The sequence below is a fragment of the Ambystoma mexicanum genome, chromosome 7p (genome assembly GCF_040938575.1).
Source record: "Ambystoma mexicanum isolate Mex_15411 chromosome 7p, UKY_AmexF1_1, whole genome shotgun sequence".
Classification (NCBI taxonomy): Eukaryota; Metazoa; Chordata; class Amphibia; order Caudata; family Ambystomatidae; genus Ambystoma; species Ambystoma mexicanum.
Window position 1 is genome coordinate 884,743,307 of NC_090939.1, and position 27,570 is coordinate 884,770,876.

A 27,570-nucleotide genomic window follows, 5' to 3' on the forward strand; every position below is an offset into this window, starting at 1 on the left:
TGGACTAGCTAATGCCCCAGCAGTATTCCAACATTTTATGGATAGGGTGTTCTCTGATATGTTGTTTCTCTTCGTCATTGTCTATCTGGATGACATATTGATTTTTTCCAAGGACCCTCTGAAGCATGAACGATATGTTAAGGCAGTTCTACAAAGACTCCGGGAACATCACCTCTTAGCCAACCCTGAAAAATGTTTGTTTCACGTTACCTCTGAGCACTATCTGGGATTTATCCTTAGTTCAGAGGGGATTGGCATGGACCCTTCAAAAGTAAAGGCCGTTCTCGCCTGGCCCACTCCCACGTCCGTGAAACAAATCCAATCCTTCCTAGGGCTAGCCAATTTCTACCGGAAGTTCATAGCCACCTTTTCCGAGATTGTACAACCCATAGTGGCTCTGCTAAAGAAAGACACCCCATTTGTCTGGTCAAAATTACAAGAAACTGCATTCCAGCGTTTGAAGACCGAGTTCACACAAGCTCCCATTTTGGCTCAACCCGATACAAGTCGACCCTTTTTAGTGGAAACGGATGCCTCTAATTACACTATAGGAGCAGTGTTGAAGCAGAAAATGGAGGACGATTTGGAACACCCCGTTGCTTATCTTTCAAGAACCTTAACTCCTAGTGAAACACTTTACTCCATCCTGGAAAAGGAACTCTTAGCCATTCGCCAAGCCTTCACTGAATGGCGACACCTACTTCTGGGAGCCAGACATCCTGTCCAAGTCCGTACTGATCATCGAAACCTTCAGATTCTACAGTCACTGGAGTGCAGGAACAGTCGTCGGGCACGTTGGGCCTACTTTTTTGCCCAGTATCAGTTCCACATTAGCCATGTGCCTGGATCACAGAACCTGATCGCTGACGCCTTGTCTCGCCGTCCTGACTACGTGACCACTGAAGATAAGGCATTTCCTAAAATGTTCTCTTCCGCGATTTTCGTAGCCCAAGCAGTTGATCTCCTGGAAGAAGTCCGATCACAAACGCAATCCTCGGAAATATGGAAGGACATTTCAACACAAAATCACTGGAAATTAAGAGCCAAGGAAGGCTACTTATTCAAGGACAATGCACTTCTCATTCCTACACAGAAGTAAACGGCAAAAAATAATAAACCTTTGTCATGACGCACTCCATTCCGGGCACCGAGGTATCACCAACACCCTCGTTTTATACAGAGACAGTTCTGGTGGCCTAAAATGAAGTCTGACATGCAGCAATACATCCAGGCTTGTATAACCTGTGCCCAAAATAAACATAACAAAAGACCGGCGGGTCTTCTTCTGCAGCCCACTCTACCCTATAAACCATGGGAAATCATTGCTACAGACTTCATAGTGGAGTTACCACCTTCCCGAGGATATACTACCATCATGGTCACCATAGATTTGTTTACCCATATGGCCCATTTTACGCCACTGATGAAACTACCCTCCTCTTCAGAGCTAGCTGGAATATTTCTGGAACACATATTCCGACTACATGGGCTTCCTTCCAAGATCATATCTGACCGGGGTCCCCAATACATTTCACAATTCTGGAAACACCTCTGTCGGGTACTAGGAATGCAATGTGCCCTCTCTTCAGGATATCACCCCCAAACCAACGGAGCCACAGAACGTGCAAATCAGACCCTGGAACAATAACTCTGTTTCGCCACCAAGGTCCAGGATGACTGGTCTCTCCTGATACCCGTTGCGGAATCGCTTACAACAACTCCGAACACTCAGCGCTACAGACCAGCCCCTTTTATTGTAGCTAGGGGTTCCATCCATCAGTCTAACCCTCGGTTCTTCCTTACCCTACACCAGTACCTATTGTTGACTCCTGGATCGAAATTCTTATCAACATTTACCGGGAGGCTAAAGAACACTTAGAGAAAGCCAGATTACAGACCAAGAGGTATGCGGATTTCGAGAGAAGACCAGGTCCTTCCTATACGGTCGGTGACTGAGTGTGGTTATCATCAAAACTACTCCCCCGACACTTGCGACCAAACAAGCTGGCTCCCCGCTACTATGGTTCATTTCCCATCAAGGAGATTATCAATCCTGTCTCGTATCGAATCAAGCTACCTGACTCCTGGAAAAGAATTCATCCAGTTTTTCACACATCCCTATTGAAGCCCGACATCCAATCCTCTAGAAAATCCAGTAGACCTCCTCCTCTACTGATTGACAACCAACTGGAATATGAGGTGTGCCGGATTTGTGACTCCAGGTATAAGCGGGGCAATCTTCAATACCTAGTGGAGTGGAAAGGATATCCTCCTAGCGAAAGGACCTGGGAACCTATTTCAAATATCAAGGCTCCTCAGTTGCTCAGAAGATTTCACCTAATACACCCGGGCAAACCTGGAGGGAAAGGCCTTCGGAGGAGGCATGCTGTCATGAACTTCAGCTTACTCCCCTTTTGGACCTTCTGGTCCTTGTCTCAACGGGGCTTACATTCCGTACTACTTCCAACATGGCCGTCCAGAGCTGAAGCCCTTGCTCGCTCCATGCGCTGAATGCGGTTTGATCTATTTATAGACCACGCCTTCCGCGGCTCTGCGGGTCTCAATGCTATTGCAGAGTAGCCCATACGTGTGTTCGTAGCTCGCGGTATTGTTTCGTTTGTCCCAGTGCTATTACCCGCTCCTGTCCCTTTCCCCCTTCCTGGTTCCGAGCATTTCTAGCCTTTCCCAGACTCCTGGATTCCTGGACTCCGCGATCCCGGAACTAAACGCAACCTGGAACCAGACGAGACTCAAGCAGCGCTGTTCAAGACCAGGAGCGTTCGCAAGAAGGCAGCGATCGAAGACACCGGTAAACACCGGACCCAGGTGAGAAGGGGGGAACTCCTTGACAAACGGTGTTAGCCTTCGACGGCGGAGATGGCTCAAGGCAACAGATTTCCCCCAGGACGTGCAAACCAGAGTTTTGGACATGCCCTTCGACAGGAACAACCTGTTAGGAAAAACAGTGGATGAGTCACTCCAGGCCATCAAGACCGACACAGAGACAGCTCGGGCCTTCGGAGTTTTGCAGCAACGACGGCCGCCCTTTTGGAACGCCAGAGGCAGACAGGGTGCCTCCAAGGTATCCGGTGGCGGCTCCTCGACGTACCGCTAAGTGGCCCGCTCCTCGTCGCAGGAGGCCTACAGAGGACGCGGCAAGTCAGGAGGATCTGGTCATCATCGACGAGGCGGAAAGGCCGCCGCCAAGCAGGACTGAACTGGCTGTAGCGTCGGGCCCCCACCTGAGCACCCCGGTGGGAGGCCGGCCGGCGAAGTTCGTCAGCGTGTGGGTGTCCATCTCCACCAACTGTTGGGTGCTGGATGCCCTGGCCCACGGGCACACTCGAATTTCTAAAGAAGTGCCCCCGCATTCCTCCCGTGGCCAGGAAGGAAAATCACGTCCCTCAACTGCTGTTAGAAGTAAGGGCGGTGCTCAAGAAAGGTGCCATCAAGCTCGTCCGTCACGAAGAGGCTCTGGGGCTCTGGAGTATACTCAAGGTACTTCCTAGTCAGAAAGAAGACAGGCGGTTGGCGCCCCATCCTGGACCTGCGTCGGTTAAACAAATGCATCAAGGCCCAAAAGTTCAGGATGGTCACCCTCCAGCACGTGCTGGGACAGCTGGAGGAAGGCGACTTCCTATCGTAGCTGGACTTGGAGGATGCTTACTTCCACATCCCCATTCTAAAAGGACACCCAAGGTTTCTCCGATTCATAGTCCAAGGGCGGCACTACTATTTCAAGGCCCTGCCATTCGAATTGAAGTCGGCACCCAGGGTATTTACCAAGTGCCTGTCACCAGTGGCGGCACAGCTGCGCCTGCGGGGGATCCACGTTTACCCCTACCTGGACGATTGGCTCATCCGTGCAAGGACAAGAGAACTCGCCGTCGAACACACAACGAAGACCGTCCAACTGCTCACGGATCTGGGATTCTTCATCAACTACTCAAAATCCCGCCTGGTTCTGTCGCAGGTCGCACTGTTTCTGGGAGCCAAGCTCAATACAGTGGCGCCATTGGCTTCTCCGTCGGAGGAGAGGACGAAGGCCATCTTGGGCAAGGTGCAGCGCCTGCTGGCCACGGAAGTGGCCAAGGTGAGATCCATCAAGTCCCTGCTCAGAATTATGTCCTCATGCATCTACCTGGTGCGCCTGTGCAGGCTACGGATGCGTCCTCTACAAGAGTTCCTTGACGTCCTTTGGATACAAGCGACGGGCAGCTTTGAAGACAGGATCCCGCTCAACGAGGCTTTCCGCCAAGCGATTCGATGGTGGAGCACCCGTGCGCATCTCGCGTGCGGGCAAGGACTTTCAGACCCCGGCACATCAGGAGACGGTGATGACGGACGCCTCCCTGGAGGCATGGGGAGCGCACACCAGAGATCTGCACGCGAGAGGCCTTTGGCTCTCGGAGGAGAGGTCACCCCACATCAACATCCTGGAGCTCCGAGCATGCCATCCTCCATCACGACCCAGAGTCTCTGAACTTGCAGGCCTGGCTCCTGCAGCACTAGAGTTTGGAGGGTAAGATATCCCAGCAGACTGCAAGGAGGTGCTTGCAAAGGCCAGGGCGTCCTCAACTCTCAAGTGCTATGGACACAAGTGTAAGAGGTTCTCTGTCTGGTGCCGTGCACAGAAGATTAACCCTCTGCGAATTACGGCCCCTCAAGTGCTGCCGTACCTGCTGTCGCTGGCCACGGCGGGGCTAGCTCATGCTTCTATCAAGATCCATCTGGCAGCGATTTCCTGATACACCAGAACTACGGGATGATCATCAATGTGGTCTCATCGACTCGTTAAGGAATTTATGAAAGGACTGTTCCGATCATTCCCGCCGGTGAAGGCTTCGGCCCCGGCGTGGGAGCTCAACGTGGTGCTGACCAGGCTCATGGGGCCGCCATTTGAGCCTCTGCACTCGGCACCGGTTAAGTTCCTGTCGTGAAAAACAGCGTTCCTTGTGGCCATCACCTCCGCACGACGGGTGGAAGAGATCCCGGGCCTATCCTGCAAGCCTCCGTACTTGACTTTCCACGAGACGAGGGTGGTCCTGAGGACGCACCCCTCCTTCATGCCCAAGGTGCCGTCGGACTTCCACCTCAAAGAGCCCTTGGAGTTACAAGTTTTCTTCCCGTCGCCTTCGTCGCCGGCCGAGAGAACTTTGCACTCGCTGGATGTAGCTAGAGCGCTGAAGTTCTACGTGGACCGCACAAAGACATCACAGCTTTTGTGAACTTTGGACCTGTGAACCAAGGGAAGGCCCTGTCGAAGGCTTCCATTTCCAGATGGCTCTCCGGCTGCATCATGCACTGTCATCGGTTGGCCGGCTGTCTGAGAGCCCATTCGACCAGAGCGATCGCTGCTACTACGGCGTTCTTGTCTGGTGTGCCCCTGCTGGACATCTGCAGAGCTGCTACGTGGAGTCGACGCACACCTTCACGAGATTCTACTGCATCGATCGGGACTCCAGGGAGGAGTCCAGGGTCGGCCAAGCAGTGCTGCTCAACCTGTTCGCCTGAAGGTGGGCCTGGTGAGGAGGTAAGAGTTGCTTAATGTTGAGTCTATGTAATGCTTAATGTTGAGCCTTTGCCACCTCCTGTGGTTTTGCATGTGTGTACTGCTATGTATTCTTATATTCATGAGCATGTGAATATGCTCATGCTGGAGAAGGAACAAGTTACTTACCTGTAACTGTTGTTCTATCAGCATGGGTCTGGCACGGATTCACATGCGAACCCTCCCTCCTACCCCTATGCGGCTCTTCACTTGGTCATACTGCCACTTCACGTGCTACCAAATCTGAGGATGGCTGCCAGGGGAGGGGCTTAGGGAGAGGGCAGTCATTGGCTGGGGGCAGTATGACCCAGAGACCAGTGATTGGTTACTACTAAGAAAGACAGATGAGAAACGAAACTGATAGTAATTTTTTCTTTACCAAGGATTCCCAGCCTGACGACGGGGAATATTCCTGAGCATGTGAATCCATGCCAGACCCATGCTGGAGAACAACAGTTACAGGTAAGTAACTTGTTCCTACCTTTACTCTCAACACACGGCTCTTTGGGTGTGTTCACTCACCAGTCTGAGCCAAGGTCAGCAAGGTTCTCCTCCTAGCCAACCAAGTTCTCTTAAGCTTTCGCTGCCTTGCTCAGTCAACTCCCCTTTTCACTTGCTATCTCTGGTCTGGTTATCTCTTGGATTGGCAAACTCTGGTGCAACTCTTCCTGTTTTCCTTCTTTCTTTGCTTTCACCACTTGGCCCTCTTGTTTTGGCAAACAACTGTTATCTTTACTTCACCTTGTCTAACACTCTACTCTCTGTTTGGAATGCTGTCCTATCACCCACCCAGTCAGGAGCTCAGTCTTTTGTAAAGATGCTGATAGTGTTATATTAACTTGCATTCGTGTAGCACCTCCTGCCATATCCTATGGCGTTGAAGAGCTATGGATGGGTGTCCCTTCAGGGGAACACAGCCCAAGGGCTAAAGGAAAGAGAATAGTGCATGCAGCAGTAGTGGCAGAGAGGAAGAGATTGTGTAGATAGCTGAAGATCAAGGGAGAATATATAGGCGGCTGTCGAAGTCTTGAGCTGGAAAAGACTGTGTACAGCTGGACTGAATATTTTGTGGGACTCGGCAGTATTTTATCAAGTGCAGCGCAAAGAGAGGAGGGGTAGCAAGAGAAAGGTGAGAGCAGAGCTATGTGGCATGTCTGGGATTGCTAGCTCAGTCGCGTTTTTGACACTCTGGAGTATATGCTGCGAGATAGCTGTGCCACATTTATGTGGGGCCCCTTTGGTGTGGTGCGGATGGAAGGAAGCTGGGAAAGGTGAATGAATCCCTCCAAGGATTTTGACTCTACAATGCCCCCCATGGAGTGTATATGCACAAGGAGTTGTATCGTATCGGTCACCTCTGAGCAGAGAAGGGTGGGCCAAGCGGTGAGATGCAACCACCCAAGAGTATCTTTTGCGTGCCACTAACCATGTCATGATCCGGGGTGTAAGGTTTAGAATAGATAGGTTTTGATGTATTTGCTAAATAGAAGGAGGTCTACGATTTTGCGTTTGTCAAGGGAAAGGTTATTCCAGCGTTTGGCTGTGATGTTTGCGCCCAATCTGCCATAGCGGCGAGAGCTTTGGTAGTAGGCAATGGACATTGTGCGTTTGTATAGTGTTCTCTGTAGGCGATAAGGGCGGTGCCAGTTTATGTGGTGTTTTAAGTACAAGGGAGCTTGTCCGTACAGGGCTTTGTGTGCCACGGTAAGGTGTTTGAAGGAGATTGAGGATTTGATAGCAAGCCAGTGAAAAGATTTTAAAGCTGGGGATGTGGGCATGTCTAGGGAGGTTCTTCAAAATGTGGGCTCCTGTATTTTGCAGTAGTTGAAGAAGTGGATAATGCATCCGGTGGCACCACCCACAATTGCCTTGGCGATGGTGGGACAGTGAGACTCTGATAGTAGGGGTCAGATTTGTCCATAGCATCAGCTGCAAATGTGTGGCACACAGCATGTTATTTAGTTGAGGGGACATGGATATGATAGAGTCGAACCAGAATCCCAAGGTTTTTACAACACTAGATGGAAAGATGGTATGTCCCAATAAGGAAAATTCAGGACATAGCTTCTGGATTTTGTTTTGGTGCCGGGGGAGCCGACAAGTAGGATTTCCAATTTCTCTTTGTTTAGTCCCAACCAGTTGTTAAACATCGATAATTCATTTGTTTTTATCTACTGTTTGGATTTTACTTTGGGTAGTGGCAGAGGGAGGTCCCCTTCAAGTCTGAAAACAAATGTGTTGTCTGCATAAAATTCGACACCGGGATCCATTAAGAGATCATGAAGTGGTACAAGGTACAGTAATGGAGATATACAGGGTTACTGAACTCAACCTTGATTAGTTCAGATACTAAGGATCACAGTTTCACTCAAAGTTCTGTTTTTAAGAAAGGAGTCCACCCATGTTGTGGTTTTATGTGATGCTTGGGCTAGGTCCGGGAATCGTTGTAGAAGGATAGCGTAAACTACGCTGTTGAAGGCCGCCGAGAAGTCTAGATGCATCAGGAGGCCAGAAGAGCCTTGATCTACGATACAAGTAGAGTGTCCTTAATATCGAACAGAGCTTTTTTTGTACTCTTAGAAGGGCGAAAGACGGATTGTCGGTCTCCTAGTAGAGAATTGGACTCTAGGTGTGCTTGCAACTGCATGGTAGCTACCTTGTCGAGAATTGTATGCCTGTGCATGCAAATGAATGACTGCGTGATTGCTTCCACGTAAAGTTAGTTACTGTGTTTCCGTGAATAAGCAGGGCATAGGCAGGGACCTAGGAACGCTATGCTACACAAATAGGGAGCTAATGTAAGTATAGGTTCATTTAATTGGAGGAGAGCAATGAAGTCCAAAATTAAATTGAATTTGTAAATTCTTCCTGCAATCCGGTGTATTTGTGTCATTCTACTTGCTGCAGCATGAGCGAGGCCTGGAGATGAATTGGAATTGGAAGAGGATGAACTAAGAAGCAATAGAGTAAGGCTGAGACATGAAGATAATTTAATGGTATCTGTTGAGAAACTAAGGATGAGTGAGAGGGAAAGGGATCCAGGGAAGCTTGGCGTATCATGGCTGCATAGAGATGGATATTCCCATATTTGCCTTCTTTTTTGAAAATGTGATCAGTTCAATGCAATGCCATGATCAAACCTCAGTTAAGGTTAGGTCTAGCTGAACAGTATATAGGCTATGTCTCTACTATTTGGAGAATTAAATTAGAAGGCTGTGATTGTCTGATGTGCAAGGGGCTGGAGGATAACTGGCGGATGGTGGGCTGGTATTTCATGAATAAGTGACTGGGTGTGCCATTTGCAGGCTTGGGAGGGGCCAGAGTGAGAATGAGGTGTAGTTTATCTTGAAGTGAGCAGGCAAATGAGCAGAAGGAACCAGAGCTCTTATGCTCCCTGGCTAAGCCCCTGCCCGCACTGCCAGCCTCCTTCTCTGTCATTTTACCTACAAAGCGAGTGTCGGTGGCTTCCTTTTTTGCCTCTTTTATTCCTCCCTCCGCTCCTCCTATGGACCCTCACTCTGATTGAGCCCTTGCTAACCTTCACGTCTCCATCTCCAACACCCTTGACATCCTTGCCATGAGGATCCACATGAAGCCTGCCTCCAAGCACAATGGTTGGTATGATTACAACCTAGCCTTGCTGAAAAGCAAGTGCAGGTGCGATCGGATGTGGTTGGCTTCTCTCTCATTCTCTGACAAACTGGTCTGTTGCCTGCTCCAAAGGCATTACAGACTCTCCATCCGCTCCAAGAAGCGTGCCCATATTCAAGCCCTCCTCTCTGGGGCCACCAACAACACGGCTGAACTCTTCAAAATCTGCAAGGAACTTGCCAATCCTACTTCAGTCTCTACTTCTCCTCCTCCTTCTCAGGGCCTCTGCACAGAGTTGGCCTACCACTTCACAACAAAACTCAGGACATCCTGTACTCACTTTCCTCTACTCCACTCCCTCCTCCTCTGCCTCTTGGGCCCCTCTCCCTCCACCCCTCCTACTCTCCTCCTTCTCACACATAGCACCTGATGAGGTCACCAAGACTGTTTGCTCTAAGAAAGTGTCCTCCAAACAGGTGCTTCCCTGCTCCTCTAGAACTATCAAGGACAATATTGCTGCCCTCGCTCTCTCTTTGGCTGAGTTCTGCAATCACTTCTTCGGCACTTGCTCCTTCCCACTACCTCTCGAGCTCTCCCTTGTGCACCTTCTCCTGAAAAGGCTGTCTGCGGACCCTTCCTGCCCGGTTAACAACCGTCCTATGCCACTACTCTCTTCTTGGGCAAACATTTGGAGAAGTTAGTCATCTCCCAACTAATACACCTCACAGAATCTGTTGGCGGTCTACATGATGACCAGTCTGGCTTCAGAGCAGCCAGAGGCACAGAAACTGCTCTCCTGGACACCTGTGAAGACCTGCTCTCAAACCTTGACTCCAATTCTCCTTCTGTTCTCATCCTCCTTGATCTGTCCTCTACCTTTGACACTGTCAATCATGCCACCCTCCTAAATCGACTCTGTGATACTCTGGGCATCGCAGACCGGGCACTTGCATGCCTTTCGAACCGTCGTTCCCAGGCTCAAACTCTATCTCACTCTTTACCTGCAGAGTCCCTCCGGGCTCTATCTTCTCCTTGTGGATTTTCAACATTTACCTTGCCACTCTTGCCCACTTGATTTCCACCTTCTCTCCCGCGTCCAGTGTTATGTGGATGACACTCGGCTCTCCTTTAAGCAGCCCTCCTACTTCCTCCCCTTCCTCTCTTTCCCGACTGCCTGACTGCTACTCAGGCATGGTGTGCTGCTAACGATCTCTGTCTTAACGCCAGCAAGACTGAGATCCTTCTCATCAGACCTACCCCCCCACCCTGCTCCATCCCCCCTACTCACTGGCCCTGCTCATTGGGCCCCCTCCCCTCACCTTCTTGTGAGGCAAAAAACCTGGGGGCCATCTTCGACCCCTCTCTCTCCTTCTCACCTTATATTGCTGACCTTGCCAAAAAGGCTTACTTTCAGCTTCACCTCCTCAGACATTCTCCCTTTCCTCACCTTCCCTAAGATCCTCAATGTCTCTAAGGGCTCTGGTTCTCTCCTGGCTGGATTACTGCAACAGCCTCTTCCTTAATATGCCTCTTTCCTCCCTCTGCCCTCTTCAACTAATCGAGAACAGGACTTGCAAGACTTATCCTTGGCCTCAAGCCCAGGGACCGCATCTCTCCAGCCCTAAAATCTCTCCAATGGCTGCTAGTGGCTGCAAGGATCAAATTCAAGACCCTCTGCATCAACCATAAAGCTTTCTGTGGTCTGGGACAGCGATACAACCAACTTTCTCTCCCTAAATACTCCTGGCTAGAGTCCTTCGGTCCTCTAACTCTCTGCAGGTCAAACGATTCTCCAAGCAGAGAGTGCAGAGTAGATCTCTTCCTTCCGCAGGAGGCTCCCTCTGGAATGGCCTCCCTGACCAGAGACAGACCTTAAGTTCCAGAAGCTTCTCAAGACCTTCCTTTTCTACTCCTTCCCTCTGCCCCTTCCTTGCTAATGGCCCTCTGCTCCTGCGATTCGCTGCCTGGTCCCTTCTGAGTCATACAGGGGCCAGACCCTCCACCGACCAGCCCGCCTCAGCACCCCATCCCGGTCAGATTCCACTCTCGGTCTCGCAGGATCTTCTGTGGTGGGCCAATGAGGGGAATCTGATGAAGGGGGAGCGGTTTTGACAACCGTTGCCAGAGGTGACAGTAGTGATGGACGCTTCCCTCACAGGATGGGGAGCCGGTGCCGACGATCTGACCGCCAGCGGTCGTTGGTCTCCGTCGGAGTCCCAACTCCACATCAACCTGTTAGAGCTGAGGGCCAACAGGCTGGCCCTGAAGGCTTTTCTTCCGTCTGTGTGGAGGAGGGTTGTCCTGATCATGACGGACAACACAGTGGCCACGTAATACCTCAACAAAAAAAGGGGGAAGGGTCACTTCCGTTGTGCAGAGAGGCAATGCAGCTCCGGTTCTGGGTAATCCAGCAAGGAATATCACTCTTGGCGGTACATCTGGCCGGAGAGGAGAATGCGGCGGCGGACGCTCTGAGCAGGCAGAGCACAGTCTCTCATGAGTGGGAGTGGGCTCCGGAAGTCCTTCTGGAGATCTTCGCCCTTTGGGGAACCCCGCAAGTGAATCTGTTCGCGACCAGTGCTAACCGGAAGTGCAAGAAATTCTGCTCAAGGGAATTTCCTCCGAGAGGAGTTTTAGGAGATGCATTTGTCGTGGATTGGTCATTTCCACTTCTGTATGCGTTTTCTCCAGTCCCCGTCATTCTTCAGGTTCTAAGGGGGTTGCAAAGGTTTGGATCCCACATGATCCTCATTGCTCCGGATTCAGCCAGGAGAGCGTGTTACCCAGACCGTCTAGAACTGTCCATCTGCCCTTCACGCCTTCTTCCTCACCGAGAGGATCGTCTCTCCCGTGGCCCAAGGGCGGTCAGGTTCTCCATCCAGAGGTCAAGACTCTCGACCTTCACGCTTGGTTTCTGAAAGGTTGAGATATAAGGATTGGGACCTCCCGGATGACGTGATGGAGGTGTTGCTTTCGGCTAGGCGGCCAGCAACCTAATCCCTGTACCGTTGGCGTAAGTTTTGCGACTGGTGCAGAGGACACAATGTCGATCCTTACCGTGCCATGCCGATACTGTTGGATGCCGGCTCTTGTTCAGGCGTGGCTTTCGGACAGGCGGTTCTTGGAAACCTGTTTGCTTAAGGAGGGTCTCCTCTCCACCCTGGGGCTACACTCAGTTGTAATTGCCCATGCAGTATGGAGGAAAGGGGACAGGACGTAAGAGTAATTAGAAGTTACTCACCGTAATGACTAACGTAGTCCTTAGTCCTCTTTCCTCCATACGTCCCACCATCCTCCCCACTAATAAAACTAGTGTCATTAGGCAATGTTAATCTATTGTCGACGCGTCTATGGTGACTGAGGTGGGGCGCCAGAGGCCAGAGTCAGGGCAGCGCATACTCCCAGGGCCGCATCCCCGCACACCTCTTATTTTAAAGGGGAAGAAGGTTTTTTCTGGTGAAAAAGGTTCTGTCTCCCGTCCCTTGGAAGGGACGCCATGCAGTATGGAGGAAAGGGGACTAAGGACTAAGAGTACGTTAGTCACTACGGTGAGTAACTTATAATGTATGTTTCCGTACTCAGCTAGTGCAATTTATCAGTGTTAGGTTGCCCTCTGCTGTCCAAATGGCAAAGTGCGCCATCTTCAACAGCTACCATTTCAACAAACAGAGCAAAACGCTGTAGCACGAATGCCTCCTTACAAGATGACGAATGCCTGCTCACGAGCAAAAACTGAAAGTAGGTGCTGTAATTATGCTAGTACGCAAGCATATGCCATCAAGGGGACTCTGCAATTGAACAAGGTTGACAATTATGAGTCTACAAAGACGCATCATAGAGGCCTGTGTGATCAATGTAGATCCTGTTCTTGTACCCTGCATACCTCTCAGTCCATCTGATACGTTTAGCCTTTTCAATGACCATTAATAAGTCACAGGGACCTACGCCCCCTTCCTGGAAGCAATCAGTGGTAATTTGGATATTTAAGAAGTGGGACAGAAGTGACCCTATGAATTAACAACCAATATTGACCTTCAAGATATTCTAGAATGTCGTATGTTACGCCGGGAACAGCTAGTGCCTTTTATAATGTTCAAACCTTTCAAAATAATCACATGTTGGCTACTTTATGTTCTGGTGATGGCACCTGTACCCACTTATTCCTTTAGACTAGACCGAACACCGGTGCAGGAGTGCAATCTGCCAAGGGTACTGCATGACTAACCATAAAAAATACTTTCCCATTCTACCTTTTTTTTAGGAGTGCAAAACATTTCAGACAGTCCGACTCTCAAGAGCAGGGCCAGAAATTTGGTTAATAAATATATGGAGCCCGACCTGGGGAATAACTATTTCAGGAACGCGAGCATGGTTACTGCTTGGCAGACAAATCGGGATGCCTGGAAATGTGCATCTAAGAAACCCCTAAAACAGCTTAAGAAACCTTTGGAAAATATAAGCTGCAGGGAGATGAGTGTAACCCCTTTAACCCTGCACATGAAAAATTCCAACAGCTCCACTCACCAAAGTTTCTTTCTGCAGCAGGCTGCATTGTTTTCTATTGCTTCACCCTGCTCCGAAGGGGAGGCGGGAGGGCACACTGACGCGATGCCCTCAGAGCGGCCAAAGCAGTCATCCACCAGTGGTGTGATCGCTCTAGAGGAATTTTCCTGATACCCTCTGAACATTTATTAGCACCTTGTGGGTGGGACCCGGCCAGTCAGGAGGCTAGAAACGCGGGCTGACACCGGGCCCGTTATAGCCCGCGTTCTAAGCTGCCTGATCGCCAGCTCCCCAGCCCGCCATCTTCCCCTACCGCCGCAGCTCCTACACTTTCTTTCCTTGCTCCATTTGCCTGCGATGCAAAGGGAAGAGGGGCTCTGTACTGAGCCCTGTCTTCCTCAACCATGACAGTCCTCTTTGCACAGTATTTTCATTCAATGAACCGGATGCTGTGCAAGTCACGTTCTTTGAATGAAAATATATATTTTTTTTTTAACAAGCCAAGTTAACACTTTGGTAACATGGGGTGCTAATAGCATTAGTTGCCCGTTCCACAGGCTCTACCGGGGGTAACATCCCTGTGCCCTCGCTAAACGTCCTTGATTTGCTCGGGCCTTTAACTCGTTCTGCCGGACTCTATAATAGCAGATCCAGCAGCTGTTAATATTGTTTCACTCATCAATGGTTCCACAATCATGCCAACCAGATTTTGTTACCCCAGTGGCGCTTCTTTACTGTGTTGCATCCTGGGAAAGCACCCTATCAACATGTTTATGCGTCTCCTCCTTCGGTGCACAGATCAACATGGTTCGGGTGATGTTGCTCAAGTGCCTGTAGCCTAGCACAAACAATGCTTCCTATTCATGAAGAACCAACCTAAACTGTCAAACCTCCACCAGAACTTGCTGCACTTTTGCCATCATGACCCCAGTTTACTAACTCGCACACACATTTGCTACGCCTTTAAAAGGTAGGAACTTGTAACTATTTCATGCATCTTTACTTTTTGGTAACTTCAGCATAATACATTCTTATTGTTCATACTTACGACATTCGATTATTTTTTTTTTTCATTGTTTGAACTTTGTTTTGTTTAAATGTTCACACACCCATCTTGTCTGACGTGAGGGCCAGTGTTTGGCTCGCTTTCAAGATTCTGAGCATTGATTATTTGAAAGTTGACATTGTTTGTGGCCCATTGTGGTGATATTCTAGTTTGGAAATAACCAAGGTAGGGGGGCGCTGTTATGTGGTTAAAAGATGGCTGCAGCCTGAGAGAGCTCCGATACAGCAGCCTTAAACAGCTTAAACTATCCTCACTATTGCGGCTCCAGCAGTGCCCAGACACCCTCTCCTGCTTGGCGCTCTGACTATGCCTCGATTAAACCCCTCTGCAGCCCTCAAGTGCCCACCATCTCTCTGCGGCACTAACATCAGGGCCGCCTCCCCGGAGTGGAGGCGGGCGGCGGCGTTGGGTGAGTGACAGCAATGGCAGTTCTCGCCACAGGCAGTTCTCGCCACAACACTCACGGCCTGATACCAGCGGATGCACCAACTTAAACCCGGCGCCACCAGGAGCAGTAAGTGCCACCTTCTGTCATGATGCCTACCCCCGGAGCACCAGGCCAGGCCCAGCACCCCCGGAAGCAGGCATCATGCCCTTGGGTAAAAGCCCAGCGGCCCCTTATAGGGGCTTTTTGGACTCAGTCCTGGCGCCTTTGGCGCCAGGCTCATGTTGGACATCAGTCCTGGCGCCATAGGTGCCAGGCTCATAAAGGGAGGTGTTTTGTGCACTTACCTGATGCAGACCATGCTGCACGCTTCAGGCCTCCCTGAGACCTGAAAGGGACTATTTTTTCATAGGGACTATTTTTTCACTCGGGCGTGGCCAGGGAAGGATACATACCTAGTTGGGGAAGGATACATACCTGGGACTTCTTTGGAGGCTATTTAAGCCACGCCCAGACAGCAGCTCCTGCTTCGCGTCGTTCTGCTTCCTGCAGCTTAATGCTCACCGTGTCTGCTCCTGCTCCTGGACTCCAGCCACGCCCGCCTCGAACCTGGAAGACCTGCAAGGAAGGAAGAGAAGAGAAAGGTGAAAACCAAGGACTATTTCAAACTTCTTACCTGCATCCGGAATCTTCTCGCCAGCATCCCTGAAGAAAGACTTCCATTTAAAAGCATCCCGTTGCTCGCTGCTGCGCCACGCTTCACTCACCTGTCCTCGAGACATCTCCCGGCTCCATCGCGGCTGTCAGCATCGGACGCCACATCTCTGCACCTAGGGGAGAGAGGAAGAAACAAAAGGTGAGCAGAAGGAACACAGAAGGAAAGCCTGATTAACAGCCATAATACTTACCGGCTTTTCTTCCACATTTCGGGTCGGCGCCGCCCCGTTGGCAGGTACCATACCCCGGCCCGTATGGGGAAAGGACAAGAGACATTTCTGGGGAATGATAAGGACATTTAGAGGGATAGCCCTCATCACTACTCACCTCGGCAGTTTAACCCCTCGACGCATCGCCTTCATTCTGCACCTGAAATAAAGGACAGATCACAGGTTAGAAAGACAACATAAAGGGGGCCTCACTTGAACTTTGAACTTTCATACTTACGGCGCATCGCTCAGGAAAGTCAAGTGGATTTTGCCAGCGCCATTCTGAAAACCGGTGAAGTAACTGGACGAACGCGCGCCCCTGCACCAGAAGCAGGATGGAGAGTTCATCCTTCCAAACCATAAGGTGAGCTTAAACCAGGGTTTGGAGGAAGTTGGAGAGGAACGAAGGGGGAAAGGGGGGAGCTAGCACACTATTCTGCAGACTGTTAATCCCCTTTCTCATCTGCAGAAGGATATTCATACGGGCCAGGCAAGCACGATTTGGAGGTCCTGTCCAATCAGTGTTCCGGGTCCTGCGCATCACGCTAGAAGAGGCCACAGCAATCCAGACTAGACCAGCGGCCCCGTGGGAACCAGGTGAGCATTACAGAACGCGAAGCCTTCCTACAAATTCCCACCCAGGCGCTATGGAATCTTCCGAAACTGACCAGTTGGCCCAATTACTGGGGGAATTACGGGCCGAAGTACATGCCGCTCGTCAAGAGACTAGTGCCCTCAGGAGGGAAGTGATTGTAATAAAGGATAGAGCTGATGACCTGGCTAGATAGCTTTTGCAAGGTCAAGCTGGACAAACTCCTTTACCCGGTTCCGGGGGGAACCCCGCTCCTGTGGTCGCCAGTAACCCGGTGCAGGTTAATCTACCTGGAAACATGCCGCTGGCCCCACCTGAACGCTTTGCTGGGGACCCCAAACGATTCGCCGTATTCATGAATCAGTGTCGTTTGCACTTCCTATGCAGACCTGGGGCCTTCCCTAATGATCAGACCAAGGTAGCCTTTGTGTTGTCATATCTCAGCGGCTGTGCTGCCGATTGGTCAGTCCCACTGGTAACTCAAGATGACCCGATTCTTCGTGATTTTCAAGGATTTCAAACAAGCATGGAAAGGTTATTTGCTCAACACTCCCAGGGACAGGCTCTGGATGACGAACTTCTATCTCTGCGACAGGGCAATCAAGACCTTCTATCCTACATTGCAACCTTCAATAGACTAATTGTGGAAACTGGTTGGCCAGAGGATAAAAGAATCACGTTATTCTATCGAGGTCTACGCAGAGAACTTGGCACAAGTTGTAAATCCGCCCCAAGAATGCACTGAATATATAGACTTAGTGGTCCAATTGGATCACAGGCTGCAAAACGGAAAAGCAGATCGGTCCACGTTTGAAACCCGGGTGTTGGCCAAGACCCACGCTAACCCCAAGGGGGCTGATGGCTCGGAGCCTATGCAAATCGGAGGGGTTAAAGGACCCCTAACTCAAAAAGAACGGGAAAGAAGACGACAGATGCAATTATGCCTTTATTGTGGGTCCTCTGGACACTTTCTACGAGATTGCCCGGTTAAGCCGCCCAAGAAGGTGGTAGGAGCCGCTGATAAAATCCATGGAAACTCTGTATCGGGAAACTACCACGCCCGGCAAGCGTAGGGGTCCGCTTGCCGAGCTTGAAAACTAACTCTCAGACCTCGCATTTCATTGTGCCAATGGTCCTCGTAGATCCGGAACAGCCTAAACGGTTGCATGCTATAAAGGCATACATCGATAGCGGGGCTATAGGAAACTATGTGGATAGAGAATTGGTCTCTAGGATAAACCTCCCTCTGCATCCTAAAACCAACAAAGATGTCATCACCACAGTAGATGGAACCGAAATTGCCTCTGGACCGGTAACACATTCCACAGCTGAGGTGACACTTGTAGGTCCGGATGGCCATCGGGAGGCAGTTGTGTTTGATGTAATCAAGGCTCCACAGTTTCAGCTTATTCTTCAAATCCCTTGGTTAGAGACACATAATCCTCGAATTGATTGGCGAGCGAAGAGAATAACCTTCCCGGATTGTGCACAAACCTGCTACCCAGAAAATCCAAAGATTAATCTAGCATCAGTAACCTCTGTCCCCGTGCAACTACCTCCAGAGTACCAAGACTTTCAGGACGTCTTCCAAAAGGAACAGGCCAACACGTTACCTCCCCACAGATCGTACGATTGCCAAATCGATCTGGTGCCCGGTGCACAACCCCCTTGTAGCAGGATTTACGCCCTTACTGAACCAGAGAATCTGCATTTCAGACAATATTTAGATCAATACCTCGCCAATGGTTTCATTCGCCCGTCAAAGTCCCCGGCATCCTCAGCTTTGTTCTTCGTGCCTAAAAAAGAAGGCGACCTTAGAACTTGTATCGATTACCGCGCATTGAACCAGATAACTGTTAAAAATCGTTACCCTCTGCCTCTGATCCCTGAACTCCTTGACCAGGTGAAGGACGCTTGCGTATACACTAAGTTAGATCTCCGGGGGGCTTATCATCTGGTACGAGTAAAAGAAGGCGACGAATGGAAAACGGCCTTCCGTACAAAATATGGACTATTCGAATACCAGGTGATGCCTTTCGGGTTGTGCAACGCGCCTGCAGCCTTCCAATTCTTCATGAACGATGTCCTTCGGGAACTCATCGATGTCTGTGTTGTCGTGTATATCGATGACATTCTTGTGTACTCCTCTTCGGAATCTGATCACAAAGCATGTCAGGGCCGTCCTAGAGAAACTGCGCCAGCACAAAGCTGGAAAAATGTGTTTTCCATACCACCTAGGTTGAGTTTCTCGGATTCATCCTGACACCTAAAGGGGTCCGAATGGATTCACGGAAAGTGAATGCCATCCTCAAATGGCCATCACCTAGTTCGGTGAAAGGTGTCCAAAGCATGCTTGGTTTTGCCAACTTTTATCGCAGGTTTATCCCGGAGTTTTCACGTGTGGTGCAACCCATCACTTCACTCTTGCGAAAAAATAAACGTTTTGAATGGACCGAGGAAGCCGAACAGGCCTTTCAGGAGTTGAAAGCTAAATTCACGTCCGCACCTATTTTGAAGCACCCGCGTCCCGATCTCCCATATATAGTCGAAACCGACGCGTCCAGCTTAGCCATGGGAGCTGTCCTGTCTCAGAGAGACCCTGAAACCAACCAACTGCACCCCGTAGCATTTTGGTCCAGAAAGTTCTCGCCGCCGGAGATAAATTATGCGATCACAGATAAGGAACTATTAGCCATTAAGTCCGCCTTTAAAGCTATGCGGCATTATCTCCTCGGCGCCCGGCATACCATCACCGTGATCACTGATCACCGAAATTTACAATATTTAAAAAATGCCAAGGCTCAATCGTCTCGACAGCTCCGATGGGCTTTGTTCTTTGCTGAGTTCGATTTTGTAATCGCCTACCGCCCCGGCTATAAGAATGGTAAGGCGGACGCTCTATCCCGAATTGGAATGGAAGAAATAGACACAAACTCAGAACCTATGCCGATAATTCCCGAACAAAGAATTTTGGGGATAACCACTTTACAAACCCTTGAAGACATTCAAGCACGAGTGAAACAATTCCTGGACTCTTCAGCCTTGCAGGATTGGATCAAAGGGGGGGTCTAACTTTTCAGTCAAGGATGGCTTACCTTACTTCCAAGGACGCTTATTTTTGCCAGAAAAGGAATTGCAAGAACTGGTTATTTCCCGTCATCATGATACCCTGATGGAAGGACATCCTGGCATTGCCAAAACAGAGGAAAAGGTTAAACGACAATTCTTGTGGCCTTCCTGGCGAAAGGATATTAAATCTTTCGTGATGTCCTGTGGAGTTTGTGCCCAAAACAAAGGTCAAAAGACAAGACCCGCCGGTCTTCTTCAGCCCTTAGACATTCCACCAGCACCTTGCCACACCCAGTCACTAGATTTTATCACGGACCTGCCCTCTTGTAATGGTTACAATACTATTCTGGTCGTGGTGGATTCATTTTCCAAAATGGCCCACTTTATTCCGTTGAAAGGATTACCTTCAGCCTTTGTTCTTGCCAAGGAATTCCTCGAAAATATCATCCGTTTGCATGGATTCCCGTCCATACTAGTCTCCGATCGGGGAAGCCAGTTTATTACTCATTTTTGGAAAAAGTGTTGTCAACTGGCACAAATCGACGTAAGACTTTCGACTAGCCACCACCCACAGACCGATGGTCAGACGGAGAGAACGAACCAGACCCTTGAACAATATCTCCGATGTGTGTTGCACCAATCGGAGGGTAATTGGAAGGACATTTTATGGGTGGCTGAATATGCATACAATAACTCGATACACTCTGGAACTGGTCAGAGCCCCTTTTATACCCTACATGGACATCACCCTCGTACTTCAGACTTGGACTCACCTCTGAGCCTTGAAATGCCCGCAGTGGACCATTTGCATTCTACGATTACTCAAGCCTTCAAGGATGCAACTGCACATTTGCAACATGCGAAAGGGAAATACAAAAAGAATGCGGATCGGCATCGAAGAGAGGCGCCTCCACACCGAATAGGGGATCAAGTATGGTTGGCTACCAATCACCTATCACTCAAGGGGCCTCAAACTTTTAATCCAAGGTATTTAGGCCCTTACTCGATCAAAGCTATAATCAACCCAGTGGCAGTCGAGCTCGATCTACCAGCTAACATGCGGATTCACCCCGTTTTTCATGTGTCACTTTTGAAACCAGTGCACCCAGGAACCAGATTAACAAAGCCACCAGAACCGATTCAGATAGATGGGGAGCCTGAATTCGAGGTGAAGAACATTTTGGATTCTAAGATCTCAAAATCAAAACTTTTCTATCTAATTGATTGGAAAGGGTACGGGCCTCAGGAAAGGTCTTGGGAACCCAGTGATCACGTACATGCACCTCGGCTGGTAAAAAGGTTCCATCAGAATTTCCCAAACAAACCGAAACCTCCAGAAGGAACAACCTTGGGAGGGGTCTTGGGGTGGGAGTGCTGTCATGATGCCTACCCCCGGAGCACCAGGCCAGGCCCAGCACCCCCAGAAGCAGGCATCATGCCCTCGGGTAAAAGCCCAGCGGCCCCTTATAGGGGCTCTTTGGACTCAGTCCTGGCGCCTTTGGCGCCAGGCTCATGTTGGACATCAGTCCTGGCGCCATAGGCGCCAGGCTCATAAAGGGAGGTGTTTTGTGCACTTACCTGATGCAGACCATGCTGCACGCTTCAGGCCTCCCTGAGACCTGAAAGGGACTATTTTTTCATAGGGACTATTTTTTCACTGGGGCGTGGCCAGGGAAGGATACATACCTAGTTGGGGAAGGATACATACCTGGGACTTCTTTGGCGGCTATTTAAGCCACGCCCAGACAGCAGCTCATGCTTCGCGTTGTTCTGCTTCCTGCAGCTTAACGCTCACCGTGTCTGCTCCTGCTGGACTCCAGCCACGCCCGCCTCGAACCTGGAAGACCTGCAAGGAAGGAAGAGAAGAGAAAGGTGAAAACCAAGGACTATTTCAAACTTCTTACCTGCATCCGGAATCTTCTCGCCAGCATCCCTGAAGAAAGACTTCCATTTAAAAGCATCCCGTTGCTCGCTGCTGCGCCACGCTTCACTCACCTGTCCTCGAGACATCTCCCGGCTCCATCGCGGCTGTCAGCATCGGACGCCACATCTCTGCACCTAGGGGAGAGAGGAAGAAACAAAAGGTGAGCAGAAGGAACACAGAAGGAAAGCCTGATTAACAGCCATAATACTTACCGGCTTTTCTTCCACATTTCGGGTCGGCGCTGCCCCGTTGGCAGGTACCGTACCCTGGCCCCTATGGGGAAAGGACAAGAGACATTTCTGGGGAATGATAAGGACATTTAGAGGGATCGCCCACATCACTACTCACCTCGGCAGTTTAACCCCTCGACGCATCGCCTTCATTCTGCACCTGAAATAAAGGACAGATCACAGGTTAGAAAGACAACATAAAGGGGGCCTCACTTGAACTTTCATACTTACGGCGCATCGCTCAGGAAAGTCAAGTGGATTTTGCCAGCGCCATTCTGAAAACCAGTGAAGTAACTGGACGAACGCGCGCCCCTGCACCAGAAGCAGGATGGAGAGTTCATCCTTCCAAACCATAAGGTGAGCTTAAACCGGGGTTTGGAGGAAGTTAGAGAGGAACAAAGGGGGAAAGGGGGGAGCTAGCACACTATTCTGCAGACTGTTAATCCCCTTTCTCATCTGCAGAAGGATATTCCTACGGGCCAGGCAAGCACGATTTGGAGGTCCTGTCCAATCGGTGTTCCGGGTCCTGCGCATCACACTAGAAGAGGCCACAGCAATCCAGACTAGACCAGCGCCCCCGTGGGAACCAGGTGAGCGTTGCACCTTCATTCCCATGCTGCCTGCCACATTGCCACCCTGCTGGGCAACCCTCGGAGGCGCTCCTCCCACTTAGCCGTGGGTGGCCCGGCAGCACTGCTTTCCATTGCGGCGAGTCCCGCGCCTTGGCCGGTTTGGGGGCGCAGTGTTGGCCTGTGGCACGGGGATCTGTGGAATCACTCCCTCACTCTTGGAGCACCAACGGCTCCTGCTGACACGTTGAGGAAATACCTGGGGGGGTATAACCCTTGAATGAAACTGCTGCTCCTGGGGGCCCACATCCTCGGCTGGCCGCATCTCTGCTTACTTGGAGGTACCCGCTGGGCCCACACCGCTTCTGCGCTACCTGTCTCACACGGGGAGCCCGCTCCTCAGGACCAGCCCCCTAGCTTCCCGAGGGGTGCAGTGGCGGTCCGCGGCGTGGTTCCCTCAGAGGCCGTCCCCTCACTCTTGGAGGGGGAGCGATCCCTGCTGACAGAGCTGGGAATACGGGCGTGAGCGCCCCTGGCTGCTATTGATGCTCTTGTGGGACCATATCCTCTACCTGACGCACCTTGCCTCCTTCCTCAAACAGGGTGCCCACTCCTCAAGACTGCCTCAAGCCTGCCATAACCCCCTTCAACTGTAGTCGCCCCCCCTTAACCCACTTTTGGATCGCTTCCACGTGTGAAGTGCCCGGCACAGCATCTGGACGGGGCTGCCCAGTCTTGCCTGCCACTTGCAACGAGACCCCAACAGAGACAACCAACAACCCTTTGCCTGGGAGGGACCCGCGCTATACAATGGGGAACAACAAAAGGCAGGCAAAGGTGGATCAGTTTGCACGCCAGGACCGGGCCTCTTCCCCCTCTGCCAGTGCCTCCTTATCCAGCACTATAGACATCTTCACCTTGAATCGGACTCTTCTTGCCCTGAAAAACAGCACAGGCAGTTTGGGCTCTAAAATAGACACACTCACATGCAAGGTGGAGACCTCTGCTATCCAAATTGACAAATTGTGAAAATGGTGTGGCCGCATCACTGAAGCTGAACAATGTATCGGCGACAATGAGGACAGACTGTCATCTCTGCAGAGGGAAGTGACCGCGCTACAGAAGTCAGTGAGACGTGTAGAGGCCAAAAACGATGCTCTTGAGGGCAGGTCACGTAGGAACAACGTTCGCATCATAGGGGTTCCTGAGTCTACCCAGATAGACAACATGGAGAGATTTGTTGAAAGGCTCCTCACAGATATACTCGACCAACCCCTGCTGTCCAATATGTTCCCCTTACCCCAAAGCCGCCCCCTGGCGCCCCGGACCAGCCCATCAATGCCAGAATCCTTAATTACAGGGACAGAGATCTCCTCCTTAAGACGGCCAGGGACAAGGGCCTCATCAATCATCAGATTATTTCCTGACTTCAGCCCACAAGTGCAGGAACAGCAGGAATATTTTCAAGCTGTTAAAAAGAAACTCGGACAGAAAAACTTGCGATATGCTATGATGTTCCCCACTAAGCTTTGCATCCTTCACAATGGCAAATCCTGGTTCTTCACAAACCCCACAGCAGCGGATAGATTTGTCTCTGAACTGCCTGACTCACCCGACGCCCAGGCTGACCGCAACAGCTGAACCAGGTTTCCTTTTGCCCAGCTAAATTGTCATTATATTGGTTTACTGCCCTCTGCGGTTCATCTCCTGCTTAGTGGGCCGATTGTCTTTTCCTTAATGTTACCCACAGAGGCTTGATATGTAATAACTCCTCTCAACTTGAAGAACAATTGTTTAAACTGCAATACTACAGCATTGTGTTATAGTTGCTGGTCACTTGAGGTACGTGGCCACGCTCAGTACCCCGTCGGCGCAGCCACTGTGTTCATAGTTCTATCATGTTTGGTTAATTAGGGTAGGACATGTGCCGGTATGTTGCTGTTTACAGTCTGGTGCGGGGGTGGTGGGAAGTTCTGTGTTCTATACAAGGTGCTCATTCAAACCTGGCCCACTGTTGCAATCTTATTCATCGGCTGGAAGCGAGAGGCTCACGGATATATACAGGAATGGCGCACTGCGCTGTACGTCTCAATGCACTTCAATGTTGTACAAAAGCTAGATGATGAGGGGTGAATCCTTAAATATAATGTCCTTGAATATTAGGGGAGTCACGAATGTTAAGAAATTTCAGTCGGTGACTAATCACTTCAAACTGCAGGGGGGTCAATGTCATGTGCCTGCAAGAGATGCACCTGGCACTGGAAGCCTCATTCCCCCTGGCTAAGGGCTAGGAGGTCCATCGATATGGGTCTTCCTTTTCATCCCAATCAAGGGGCGTTGAAATATATATACACACCATTTGGTTCAATTCCGCTTACATGAGAAGATATGTGATGTGGAGGGGAGGTATATCTTGCTTGCTGGTGACTGTTTTGGGCTTAAAATATTGTTTGTCAATGTGTATGCTCCCAATGTAGACTCTCCAGATTTTTTTCAGAAATGTGCTACCATGGTCCATAGATTCCCAACATACGAAGTGGTGTGGGACTTTAACATGGCAATATCATTAGACCTGGACCTGCCAAATACGTCACAATCAACACTTTCCAAGGCTGCCACTACTTGGAGCGTTATTGCTGAAACTCTGTCTTGTAGATATCTGGGGACACTTGCATCCCAACACAAAAGCGTTTTCCTTCTTTTCTGGGGCACATCGGACATTCTCTAGGATTGATTACATCATGCTGTCTGTCCCCCTAGCTCACATAACGCAGACCACTAAACTGTTAGAGAGAACACTGTCCAATCATTCCCCTGTAATGGCAGTGATCCTTGTACCCGACACACTACACCCCCTCCTCGCTGGCGCTTCTGCCCTGGTGCCCTGGAAGACAGTGTTCTGAGACGGCATCCGAGACATCCTAGAATATTTCCGTAATAACGTAGACTCTGTCCCAGACTATGGAACGGTCTGGGAGGCCTTCAAGGTGTGTATAAGGGGTAGCTGCATCAACAGGGAGGGAGGTGTTCTAAAATCCTTACGGACTACGCTCCGTCGTTTAGAGGGGGAGTTCAAAGTCCTAGAACAGAGACAGGCTCGGGGTAGTTATTCTCCGAGAAGCGGTTGGAACACTCTGAGGCCGCGCTCAGGGAAGACAAATACATGGAGGATCCTATGCTTGCAACTAAATACGATGAGGGAGGTAGGCCTAGCCGCACCCTAGCTTGGGCAATCCAATTTAGAGGACACCCTGGAATTATGGAGGTTGAGGACCCTGAGGGGAACCTGATCCATGAACCCTGCAAGATCATTAAAGTGTTCCATGACTATTATACTAGACTATAATCGTCCCAATTGAATTGAAGACATCAGATCCTACTTAGACCAGGTCGCCCTGGGCTGGCTGGACCCCTCGCTTGCGAATCCTAAGAACGCTTCTGCCTCCATAGAGGAGATCCGTAGAGTGATTAGTGAACTTCCTAGTGGTAAGGCCCCGGGACATGACAGGCTTTCAGCAGAATTTTATACAGAGTATGCAGATATCCTTGCACCACATCTGTGCAGCATGTACAAATTCTCCATGTCTGCTGGCCTCCTTCCACAGTCCACCAGGACAGCAGTAGTCACACTTCTATTAATACCTGGTAAAGACCCCCAAAACTGTGCATCACTAGCCCTCATTAATACTGACAACAGAATCCTGGCTAAAATACTGTCGGATCGTCTCCTCCCCCATATGAACGCCCTAGATGTTCCCGATCAGGCCAGATTTATCCCTGGCAGATCCACCCAAAATAACCTAAGACAACTGTTTACTGCGATGCATAACGTTAAGGAAGAGGTCCCCACTGTTGTCGCTGCCCTTGATGCCGAGAAGGCCTTCGACTCTGTCAAATGGCCCTTCCTGTTTGAAATACTGCGCAGATCTGGACTACGTCTTCACTACATTCAATGGGTCTGACTGCTGTACACCGCCCCTCAGGCCACGATATTGCCAACCAGTTGACTTCCGGCAGGATTTCCCCTACCAGGGGAACGACACAAGGGTGCCCTATCTTTTTCGCTCTGGCGGTTAACCCCTGACATGCGCAGTAAGGGAATTCCAAGCACATAGGGGGGTGTCGATCTATTCCCATATCTCTATTATCTCTCTACGCAGACGACTTATTGTTGTGTGTTAAAAATCCTAAACAAAATCTTCAGCCACAAGTACAGAACATTTCCGTCGTTCGTGGGCTATGCATTAACTGGTCCAAATCAGAGATTCTACCAATCATCCCTGCTGCACTTCCTGCAGAAGTGGGTGACAAATGACGCTGGCGTCTCAGGGGGATGAGATATTTGGGGTTAGTGGTCTCCACCTCCCCATCAAAGCTTTCTGAGGATAATTACTTAACAGTCATGGAACAACTGGAGTGGAAGATTCGGGTTTGGATCCGTCTCCCTCTGTCTCAAGCGGCTCATGTCACTCTGGCCAAGATGGTGGTCCCTAAAATGCTCTACATCTTTAACGTCCCACTGGTACCACCCTCATGGTTCTGGATACTGGTCCGGTCGCTGATGTTCAGACTTGTCTGGGCGGGTGGTGTGGCACGGGTTGCGCTTGACACTTTATCACTGCTGTACGCTTTTGCTGGCCTGGATTATCCCGATCTATACACATACTTCCTCGCCACCCTGGTCCAGTATGCTATATGGTGGTGGAATCCCTCCTTTGAACTTCCACACACCAAACTTGAAAGGGCCATTGCTCACCCTTACGACTTGAAAGGCCTACTTTCGGGTACGCCCAAACGATCCCCCAGAGAGGAAATACAGCCCATGGAGGTAACTAGGTGGGCATGGGACTGCACCCCCTCGTGACCAACACTGATAACAATTGTCACTCCGACTTTGCAATATACTCTGTACACGGTATCCCTCTCAGAGCAGAACAGACCTTTAAAACTCAACTCGAGAAATTGGGGGTATTCTCCCTGTGTGACCTGGTGCATGAGGGCAAATTCATACAGTGGGATACCTTGAAAAACGTGGCCCCTGGAACGCTGCCTCCCTGCTACTTTACTATAGATTGCGGGAGGCACATCAGGAACGTTAGAATGCTTTCTCTGCAGCGCCCGCCCCCTCCCACCTGGCCCAATTTGCAACCAACCCTCCAAATGT

At 50.3% G+C, this 27,570-nt stretch overlaps 1 protein-coding gene across 2 annotated transcripts in view; it reads left to right on the forward strand.

Moving 5' to 3' along the window:
* The window catches only part of GAS6 (growth arrest specific 6), a 975,360-nt gene that overhangs the window by 618,755 nt on the left and 329,035 nt on the right, over positions 1 to 27,570 (forward strand). The gene's annotated exons all lie outside the window — the stretch shown is intronic.